Source organism: Mesoplodon densirostris, chromosome 8 (assembly GCF_025265405.1).
Source record: "Mesoplodon densirostris isolate mMesDen1 chromosome 8, mMesDen1 primary haplotype, whole genome shotgun sequence".
NCBI classification, from domain to species: Eukaryota; Metazoa; Chordata; class Mammalia; order Artiodactyla; family Ziphiidae; genus Mesoplodon; species Mesoplodon densirostris.
In genome coordinates this window covers 30,015,741-30,027,880 of record NC_082668.1, presented here as the reverse complement: position 1 = coordinate 30,027,880, position 12,140 = coordinate 30,015,741, and the positions used below count along the sequence as shown (strand labels likewise).

Here is a 12,140-nt window from a genome sequence, read left to right as displayed (position 1 = left end):
GCCTGACCCTCCTCCTAAGGCTGAAGTTTCATGGCCACAGTGACCTGCTTAGTGACAGTCATGTGACCCACAAAGGTCAATGAGAGCCAGCTCTGGGACATTTGCTGAAACTACTGGAAGAGAGAAGCTCTCTTTCCACTGGGGCTAAGATACTAATACTGAAGCCTGGAGCTGTTGGTGTCCATATGGCCATGTGGGAAAGAGCCTGCTTGAGAACGAAGTCAACAGAGAAAAATGGGGCCAGGGGATAGAAAGGAAGAGAGAGTTTCTAGTCCTGATGAAAAACATCTGAGAACCTGGACCCAGCCAAGCCAAAAGACAAATCCAATTCTATTCTTCTTAGTTATTAGAGCTAATAAATACCCTTGGAAGCTAGCACCAGTCTGAATCAGGGTTCTGTACTTGTAACTAATAGAGTGGCCATTTCCATATCCCCAAAGCCTACATACAGTCTCAGGTTCTGGCTGGAATCCCAGTGAAGTCAGCACCTCAGACAGCAGTCATTCTTAGCTCTGGGTGAACAGCCTCCCTCAGATCCTCTTCTAGAAACTGGCCACCCTCCTACCTGGGAGAATGTTCCCAGGATCCCCTGAGGCCTGAGATATCCTCACAGTCCAAAAGTCTTGTTGGGATGTTAGCAAGCTGTCCTGCTCAGGTTAGCAAGGTTTCCTGTTCAGTGCAGAATTTCCCTGTATTTGTTCATTCCTAAAACAAACAACAAACAAACAAAAACCGGCCCTATCCCCTGATCCCAACATTTCTCCACACACCTTTTGTGCTCATTTCATAAACAGGTACACGTGCAGGACAGAACCTCAAGGAAATGAAGCAAAACAGAACAAAGGTAAAATGAAAAAAAAAAGGGAAAAGTACAGTAGAAAATTATCTAATCCAATAACGTGTTGAATAATAGTAATTCTAACTATAACCACTTATTTCAGGCTCTGATTTGGTATGAGCAAGATACTTGGATAATCCCTTAGAGTTCCATTGAAAGGGGATTTGATTTACTATAAAACAGTGATAAATTTTCCTTAAAAGCAAGTACTTGATGTCACTGGTACAAGAAAAAGCAATACAGCCTGCAGGGAATTTAGTATTTGACTTGCACCACTCTGTCCTGTCCTGAAGGCACACTTAGTACTGCCCACTGCCTCTTCTCTTTCTTTCCCTCCCTCCCTTCCTCCCTTCTTTCTTTTCTCCGTCCTTCAGCTCAACAGCTTTGAGGAGGAAGATCTAAGCCAGGAAGTTCTTTTTGTAGGTATTTGCTTTTTAAAGTTAACATCCTCACGAGAACTCTATATAAAGACGGTACCATTCTTATCCCCACTACCAGATGAGATACTCATCAAAAAGAGGCAAAGCCAAAATTTGAACCCAAGTAGCCTGACTCCAGAGCCCATGCTCTTAGCCATATCTGCTTTTTAGGCTGAAAAGAAGGTCAAGCTGAGCTGTTGATTTAAAGAGTTTGTAGTAGGCAGAATAACGGATGGCCCTCCCCAGATATCTACACTTCATCCCCAGGACTTGTGAATATGTTAGGTTCAAAGACAACGGGGAGTTAAGGTTGTGGATGGAATTAATTTGCTGATCAACTGATCTTAAGATAGGGAGATTACTCTGATTTATCTGGGTAGGCCCAATGTCACCACAAGGGTCTTCAAAAGTGGAAGAGGGAATTAAAAGAGAAAACCAGAGAGGGGGCAGCATGAGAAGGACTCAACAGCTTTGATGATGAAGGAATGGGGTCAGGAGCCAAGGAATGTGGGCAAAGCTGAAAGCTGGAAAAGACAAGGAAATGGATTCTCCCCTTGAGCCTCCAGAAAGCAACAGAGCACAGCCCCCATCTTGATTTTGTCCCCAGTGAGACCTGTGTTGGACTTCTAACCTACAGAGCTGTAAGATAATAATTTATAAAGATAAATAAGGGTGATATAAATTTGTGGCAATTGGTAATGGCAGCAGCTAGAAAACTAATCCAGAAGTTAATCTGGTCAGGCCTGAGCAGTAAGGACCTCTAAGAAAGCAACAGAGCAGGTACTAAGAATCCTGCCTGTCCAAAAGAGGCACATGGGGATTTGAGACAGTAAGAAGCAAAGTATAAGTCATGGCAGTACAAAACCTCTTTCCTTTCCTTTCCATATCCTGAGAACATACAGGACAACAGTATTCTTGATATAGGACTTCATTTGAAATTACCACTCCATAATGTATGTGTTCCATACTTTTATTCTGCTTTTACCACTTGCCTAGCCTGTGCTGGGTACCTAGCAATATATGTACAAGCAACTATCTTTACCCTTCAAGTTTTTTCAGAAAAAAGTAAACCAAATCTTTGACATGGTATGAAATGTAACTGCACCCCTCCCGAATCAAACTAACATCATTATTTGTTAAAATTCTAGGAAGTACATGATGTTTAGAATTAGACTAGGTGGTTTCTGAACTGGAGATGAAGAAGACTGCAGGGCAAGGAATGTGGGCAGCCTCTAGGAGCTAAGAGTGGTTCTGGCTGATAGCAAACAAGGAAATGGGACTTCAGGCCTACCATAGCAAGAAGCCTTACGATACTCTGAGGAGAGGACCTAGCCAGGCCATGCTGGATTTCTGACCTACAGAAATATGGGACAATAAACCACAGGCAGTATGGCCTTTGCATTCAGAGGTCTTCGTTGAAGTTCTCACTGAGTTCCTCCTTTCTTCTCCCAAGCCTGGCAAGCATTCTTATGATTACTTCTTTGAACTCTTTATCAGCACCATCATTCTTGAGAGATCAAGACAGTGTTACTGAAAACCATAAATCTGAAGAGGGGTGGCTAACATTTTTATAAAACAGTTGAAGAAGATGAGGAATTGATATACAGAGAAGTTCAATAATTTGCCCTAGGATACAACTGTTACAGGACTGCACTCCGGACTTCGTGAATAAGTCAAATTGTGGTTAACTGATCATCATCAAGTCATTATGACAATCCAGGAGTAAGATCTTTCTGTCCAAAAAGGACTTCCAGTACTATATGAATAGAAGTAGTTAAGAGGAGGCAACCTTGTCTTGTTCCTGATCTTAGAGGAAAAGACTGCAGATTTTCACTGCTGTATGGCTGACAGGGTCTTGGTGCTCTGAGGTGGGAGAGCTGAGTTTAGGACACTGGTCCACCAGAGACCTCCTGGGTCCACATAATATAAAATGGCGAAAGCCTCCCAGAGATCTCCAACTCAACGCTAAGACCCAGCTCCACTCAACGACCAGCAAGCTACAGTGCTGGACAACCTATGCCAAACAACTAGCAAGACAGGAACACAACCCAACCCATCAGCAGAGAGGCTGCCTAAAATCATAATAAGGTCACAGACACCCCAAAACACACCCCCGGACATGGTCCTGCCCACCAGAAAGAGAAGATCTAGCCTCATCCACTAGAACACAAGCACCAGTCCCCTCCACCAGGAAGCCTACACAACCCACTGAACCAACCTTAGCCACTGGGGGGAGACACCAAAAACACTGGGAACTATGAACCTGCAGCCTGTGAAAAGCAGACCCCAAAAAGCAGTAAGTTAAGCAAAATCATAAGAGAGAGAAACACACAGCAGATGAAGGAGCAAGGTAAAAACCCATCAGACCAAACAAATGAGGAGGAAATAGGCAGTCTACGTGAAAAAGAATTCAGAGTAATGATAGTAAAGATGATCCAAAATCTTAGAAATAGAATGCAGAAAATACAAGAAATGTTTAAGAAGGACCTAGAAGAACTAAAGAGCAAACAAACAATGATGAACAATACAATAAATGAAATTAAAAATTCTCTAGAAGGAATCAATAGCAGAATAACTGAGGCAGAAGAACTGATAAGTGACCTGGAAGATAAAACAGTGGAAATAATTACCATAGAGCAGAATAAAGAAAAGAGAATGAAAAGAATTGAGGACAGTCTCAGACACCTCTGGGACAACATTAAATGCACCAACATTCGAATTATAGGGGTCCCAGAAGAAGAAGAGAAAAAGAAAGGGACTGAGAAAATATTTGAAGAGATTAGAGTTGAAAACTTCCCTACTATGGGAAAGGAAATAGTCAATCAAGTCCAGGAAGTGCAGAAGGTCCTATACAGGATAAATCCAAGGAGAAACATACCAAAACACATATTAATCAAACTATCAAAAATTAAATGCAAAGAAAAAATATTAAAAGCAGCAACGGAAAAACAACAAATAACACACAAGGGAATCCCCATAGGTTAACAGCTGCTCTTTCAGCAGAAACTCTGCAAGCCAGAAGGGAGTGGCAGGACACACTTCAAGTGATAAAAGGGAAAAACCGACAACCAAGATTACTCTACCCAGCAAGGATCTCATTCAGATTTGACAGAGAAATCAAAAGCTTTTCAGACAAGCAAAAGCTAAGAGAATTCAGCACCACCAAACCAGCTTTACAACAAATGCTAAAGGAACTTCTCTAGGCAGGAAACACAAGAGAAGGAAAAGATCTACAGTAACAAACCCAAAACAATTAAGAAAATGGTAATAGGAACATACATATCAATAATTACTTTAAATGTAAATGGATTAAATGCTCCAACCAAAAGACATAGACTGGCTGAATGGATACACAAACAAGACCCATATATATGCTGTCTACAAGAGACCCACTTCAGACCTAGGGACACATACAGACTGAAAGTGAGGGGATGGGAAAAGATATTCAAATGGAAATCAAAAGAAAGCTGGAGTAGCAATTCTCATATCAGACAAAATAGACTTTAAAATAAAGACTATTAAAAGAGACAAAGAAAGACACTACATAATGCTCAAGGGATCAATCCAAGAAGAAGATATAACAATTGTAAATATTTATGCACCCAACATAGGAGCACCTCAATACATAAGGCAAATGCTAACAGCCATAAAAGGGGAAATCGACTGTAACACAATCAGAGTAGGGGACTTGAACACCCCACTTTCACCAATAGACAGATCATCCGAAATGAAAATGAATAAGGAAACACAAATTTTAAATGATACATTAAACAAGGTGGACTTAATGGATATTTATAGGACATTCCAACCAAAAACAACAGGATATACTTTCTTCTCAAGTGCTCATGGAACATTCTCCAAAACAGAGCATACCTTGGGTCAAAAATCAAGCCTTGGTAAATTTATGAAAATTGAAATCGTATCAAGTATCGTTTCCGACTACACTGTCATGAGACTAGATATCAATTACAGAAAACAATCTGTAAAAAAATAGAAACACATGGAGGCTAAATAATACACTACTAAATAACCAAGAGATCACTGAAGAAATCAAAGAGGAAATCAAAAAATACCTAGAAACAAATGACAACGAAAACACGACGACCCAAAACCTATGGGATGCAGCAAAAGCAGTTCTAAGAGGGAAGTTTATAGCAATACAATCCTACCTCAAGAAACAAGAAACATCTCAAATAAACAACCTAAACTTAAACCTAAAACAGTTAGAGAAAGAAGAACAAAAAAGATCCCAAAGTTAGCAGAAGGAAAGAAATCATAAATATCAGATGAGAAATAAATGAAAAACAAACAAAGAAAATAATAGCAAAGATCAATAAAACTAAAAACTGGTTCTTTGAGAAGATAAACAAAATTGATAAACCATTAGCCAGACTCATCAAGTAAAAAAGGGAGAAGACTCAATTCAATGAATTAGAAATGAAAAAGGAGAAGTAACAATTTACACTGCAGAAATACAAAGGATCATGAGAGATTTCTACAAGCAACTCTATGCCAATAAAATGGACAACCTGGAAGAAATGGACAAATTCTTAGAAAAGCACAACCTTCCGAGACTGAACCAGGAAGAAGTAGAAAATATAAACAGACCAATCACAAGCACTGAAATTGAGACTCTGATTGAAAGTCTTCCAACAAACAAAAGCCCAGGACCAGATGGTTTCACAGGTGAAGTCTATCAAACATTTAGAGAAGAGCTAACACCTATCCTTCTCAAACTCTTCCAAAATGTAGCAGAGGGAGGAACACTCCCAAATGTATTCTACGAGGACACCATCACCCTGATACCAAAACCAGACAAAGATGTCACAAAGAAAGAAAACTACAGGCCAATATCTCTGATGAATATGGACACAAAAATCCTCAACAAAATAGTAGCAAACAGCATCCAACAGCACATTAAGAGAATCATACACCACGATCAAGTGGGATTTATCCCAGCAATGCAAGGATTCTTCAATATATGCAAACCAATCAATGTGATAAACTATATTAACAAATTGAAGGAGAAAAACCATATGATCATCTCAATAGATGCAGAGAAAGCTTTCGACAAAATTCAGCACCCATTTATGATAAAAACCCTCCAGTAGGCATAGAAGGGGCTTACCTCAACACAATAAAGGCCTTCTATGACAAACCCATAGCCAACATTGTTCTCAATGGTGAAAACGGAAACCATTTCCTCTAAGATCAGGAAAAAGACAAGGTTGTCCACTCTCACCACTATTATTCAACATAGTTTTGGAATTTTTAGCCACAGCCATCAGAGAATAAAAACAAATAAAAGGAATCCAAATCAGAAAATAAGTAAAGCTGTCACTGTTTGCAGATGACATGATACTATACATAGAGAATCCTAAAGATGCTACCAGAAAACTAGTAGAGCTAATCAATGAATTTGGTAAAGTAGCAGGGTACAAAATTAATGCACAGAAATCTCTGGCATTCTTATACACTAATGATGAAAAATCTGAAAGAGAAATTAAAAAAACACTCCCATTTACCATTACAACAAAAAGATTAAAATATCTAGGAATAAACCTTCCTAAGGAGACAAAAGACCTGTATGCAGAAAACTATAAGACACTGATGAAAGAAATTAAAGATGATACAAACAGATGGAGAGATATACTATGTTCTTGGATTGGAAGAATCAACATTCTGAAAATGACTCTACTACCCAAAGCAATCTACAGATTCAATGCAATCCCTATCAAACTACCAATGGCATTTTTCACAGAACTAGAGTAAAAAACTTCACAATTTGTATGGAAACACAAAAGACCCCAAATAGCCAAAGTTATCTTGAGAAAGGAAAATGGAGCTGGTGGAATCAGGCTCCTGGATTTCAGACTATACTACAAAGCTACAGTAATCAAGACAGTATGGTAGTGGCACAGAAACAGAAATAGAGATCAATGGAACAGGATAGAAAGCCCAGAGATAAACCCAAACACATATGGTCACCTTATTTTTGATAAAGGAGGCAAGAATATACAATGGAGAAAAGACAGCCTCTTCTATAAGTAGTGCTGGGAAAACTGGACAGCTACATGTAAAACAATGAAATTAGAACATCCCCTAACACTATATACAAAAATAAACTCAAAATGGATTAAAGACCTAAATGTAAGGCCAGACACTATCAAACTCTTAGAGGAAAACATAGGCAGAACACTCTATGACATAAATCACAGCACAATCCTTTTTGACCCACCTCCCAGAGAAATGGAAATAAAAAGAAAAATAAACAAATGGGACCTAATGAAACTTAAAAGCTTTTGCACAGCAAAGGAAACTATAAACAAGAGAAAAAGAGAACCCTCAGAATGGGAGAAAATATTTGCAAATGAAGCAACTAACAAAGGATTAATCTCCAAAATATACAAGCAGCTCATGCAGTCAATATCAAAAAAACAAATAACCCAATCCAAAAAGAGGCAGAAGACCTAAATAGACATTTCTCCAAAGAAGATATACAGATTGCCAACAAACACATGAAAGGATGCTCAACATCACTAATCATTAGAGAAATGCAAATCAAACTACAATGAGGTATCACCTCACACTGGTCAGAATGGCCACCATCAAAAAATCTATAAACAATAAATGCTGGAGAGGGTGTGGAGAAAAGGGAACCCTCTTACACTGTTGGTGGGAATGTAAATTGATACAGCCACTATGGAGAACAGTATGGAGGTTCATTAAAAAACTAAAAATAGAACTACCATATGACCAGCAACCTCACTACTGGGCATATACCCTGGGAATACCATAATTCAAAAAGAGTCAAAAAACAAAACAAAACAAAACAAAACCCAAAGGGCTTCCCTGGTGGCGCAGTGGTTGAGAGTCCGCCTGCCGATGCAGGGGACACGGGTTCGTGCCCCGGTCTGGGAGGATCCCACATGCCGCGGAGCGGTTGGGCCCGTGAGCCATGGCCGCTGAGCCTGCGCATCCGGAGCCTGTGCTCCACAATGGGAGAGGCCACAACAGTGAGAGGCCTGCGTATGCAAAAAAACAAAACAAAACAAAACAAAAAGAGTCATGTACCACAATGTTCATTGCAGCTCTATTTACAATAGCCAGGACACGGAAGCAACCTAAGTGTCCATTGACAGATGAATGGATAAGGAAGATGTGGTACATATATACAATGGAATATTACTCAGCCATAAAAGAAACAAAATTGAGTTATTTGTAGTGAGGTGGATGGACCTAGAGTCTGTCATACGGAGTGAAGTAAGTCAGAAAGAGAAAAACAAATACCATATGTTAACACATATATATGGAATCTAAAAAACCAAAAATGGTTCTGAAGAACCTAGGGGCAGGACAGCAATAAAGACGCAGACGTAGAGAATGGACTTGAGGACACGGGGAGTGGGAAGCGTAAGCTGGGACTATGTGAGAGATTGGCATGGACATATATACCCTACCAAATGTAAAACAGATATCTAGTGGGAAGCAGCCACATAGCACAGGGAGATCAGCTTGGTGCTTTGTGACCACCTAGAGGGGTGGATACGGAGGGTGGGAGGGAGACACAAAGCGAGGAGATATGGGCATATATGTATATGCATAGCTGATTCACTTTGTTATGAAGCAGAAACTAACAAACCATTGTAAAGCAATTATACTCCAATAAAGACGTTAAAAAAAAATTAGACTAGGTGCCTCACCACTGAGGTTTTATTTAAATCCCGTACACCAGCAAGATACTTAGCCATGATTAACTTATATTTATTAATTTATACTTACTGAGTTCCACATAGGAATAGTAAAGTAAAAAGTAATAAACTTAGCATCTAGAAATGCAGAATCAAATAATTGTAAGGGTAATATACCCCCAGAGGGTATTTGTGACTCTACAGCAGTCAGATGACCTTGAATAAGAAGGTCCTTAATGATTGAAATTTGTTCATTACAGAGAACTAGTCAAACCCCTATTGTAGTTTCTGCTGCTTATGAAAAAGGCCCACTAAAGTCACATGGGCATTAAGCTGATAGCAATCCTCTAGGGCACTGAAGGGCCAGATAGGGGTTGGTATTTGTCACCACCTCTTACTGAGCTGACTTAGAGATCAAAGATCAAAATGCCTCCTCTAAACTTCCCAGGATCTTGGAGGTAATACCCCGGGAGCAGTCTCCCTGGATTATATCTGCATATGACCACTTGTGGAAACAGCCCTGACGACCACCATCAGCAGCCTCATGCTCTGTGGGCTGAGAAAGAAGATTCAGCGTTGTAAGCAGCTCATCACTGAGTGGGCTGCACTGTTGAGTTTGACAGTAAGAAAATGGCAGAGTCACCTCACTGCTTTCTCCTCTAACCCAGACCTGAAGCCAGAGGTCACAAAACCCAATGTCTTCAGGGGCCAGGCAGATAAAGTAAATGGGTGCAATGGGTGAAGTGTAAGAAACACACAGCACTGTTAAACTATGTGATTCCACTTCTGATAAGGCATGGATTAAGAGGACATAACGAGAAGTGTGATGATGGCCGGTGATTGATGCTCTGCCTTCTCACTGGGGAGACTGTGGTGGGGGAGGAGGGACAGTGAGAAATGAGTGACCACAGGGCCATCACTGAAAGGTAGTGATGATTCTTCAGCGCCAGAAAATCACGACCACGTGGGAATGTGAGCCCACTGTTACCAGATCTTCTGAGTTTTTCAGACAAAGCCAGGAATAGAGATTTTTGTGGCACTTAGCAATTTTAAATGTTAGCAAAACAAACAAAAACTCATGTATGTTTAATCTACCCTTCAGGCAAAATAAAAATATAAGTTAGACTTGGTACCTGCTTTAAGGACAAGAAACCCTAATCCTAGTTCAGTCTCTAGGTGGTCTGATTGCTAAATTACACGAGGCAAGAGATAGGTTTCTTGGGCTCATACACCCTTTGGGCCCAATAGGCTTCACTGTCCTGCTAAGGGCTACAGATGCCCTCTGTTTCTGAAGGTAAAGTCTTCTAAGGAATGCCAAGTCCCCGGTCGCCCCAGGCTTTCCTTCCATCGGCTTTGGGACCACTCCAACTCCCCACGTCACCTCCCAGACCTGCTCTATTCTTAGCATAATTCCCGCAACTGAAGTACAAGGTGCTGCCTGTCAGGAGACACGAATGAGACTCCTCCCCCTGATTTCTGACACTGTTGAAATGCACTGACTCTTGGCCCATGTCACAGGACTCTGAGCTACTCACCAGCTCCCCCAAATACCACGTCACAGAATTTGTACCACCTGTTCCTCAAATTTCTAACTCCAGAAACCAGAGTATATCTCAATGAGGAAAATAAAGCAAAAGACTAACCAAATTACCCATCCCTGACATCTCCTTCACTGAAATATCCAGTCGGTGTGAAATATTTCTCCATATAAATCACACAAATGGTCAGGTTTAATCCTAATGTGTCAAGTGCTGGACAGTTGCATACTGCTTAGTAACTCGGTGGACCTAAAGAGAGGAATACTAACTCTGGCAATTTCCCTGGATTATGGCCATCTGTAACGCACCACCTCCAAGTAATAGCCTCACCGCCCTTCAGGGCAAGGCGACTCGTGCGTACCTACTATACCACCACACTTTGACAACTCACAAAGGATCCTCTTCATCCCCACTGATATAAGGCTCTTCCTCAAAGGACTGTGGTCCAAGGGTCACCATCTATATAACTTCTTTATTAGTAGCCAGGGTTAGAGAGGAATGAACTTGAGACGGGAGTCGAGAGATGATATCAAATAAGGAGAAACATCACTGAAATATAATTTGTAGAAGAACAGCTGCTGATTCACATAAATTTAGGGGGACTTTGAGGTAATGGGATAGAAATGAAAAAACAGGTTGTGTTTTTAGGTAGCAGAACAGAGCTCCAAGGGAATGAGAGACAATAGCTTCATGGAATGTACTTCCTCAGCCCTGGGGTGGGAGGTTATCTTTGGGCTCCAGGAGGCATGGGGGGCTTTATTTAGTTCTTCAAGAATGAAGATAAGAGGAAAATAGCCTCTTCAGGAAAAAGGAAAAAAAAAATGGAGGAAAATCCTGAATGCTCCTTTATAAGCATCTTAAAGGAGCTCCAAGCCAACTGGCCACCCATGAGATTTGGCCACTCTTGCCGTGCTCTCCAAACAAACAGGCACTACTCCAGACGAAGGTCTGGTGAGGGAGGTGCCGGCACAGTGATGAGGGGGGCAGGATGTGAAAACCATTGCATTTCCTCCGACGGAGAGCCAGGCCTCTGCAGACATCCTGCACACCCCTCCTGCCAGCCTGTGAACTGCTGGCTGAGCCGGGGAACCCTGAGGCTTTCAGGGCTTTTATCGTATTAGAAGCATTTTTCTCATCATAACCGAGACCTTTAGTAGTGCATTAAAAAGATGGTTAATTTTCTTAAGCTTCCTTTTAAACACAGAAATAGGATTAGAAGGCTAACACGCTCAGATGCAAGCCCATTATTTGATTATGTCTAAACCTAATCCTGCCTTCACCTTGGCCTGCAGAGTCTCCATTTTGGGGTTTATTGGTTGATAATGCCAGGGCTGTCAGATATTATTACTTGTGTAGAATCTGCTGCTACGAGCTCTTTCTTCCATATCAAATGCTGAAGGTTTGAAATTGAATTATAGGATAAGTTCTCAAAGCCTCACCAACTTTTAGACCTCTGTACCTATTTTCAAAGAAGAAAGGATGGTTCAGGCCCCCCAAAGAATGGGAACTCTCTTCAGCAAATTCATTTCTAACCGGGCTTCGAAGGAAAGCCTTATAACGAACCTTCCCTCCATTAAGCAGGCTTTCTATTCTTTCACGTTATTAAGGATGAGGAAAAATAGTGTTGATGTTAATAAAAAGATCAGAAGCTACA

At 40.8% G+C, this 12,140-nt stretch overlaps 1 protein-coding gene across 6 annotated transcripts in view; it reads right to left on the bottom strand.

Annotated features, from left to right (window-relative positions):
- The window catches only part of KLF7 (KLF transcription factor 7), a 112,418-nt gene that overhangs the window by 6,317 nt on the left and 93,961 nt on the right, over positions 1-12,140 (bottom strand). The gene's annotated exons all lie outside the window — the stretch shown is intronic.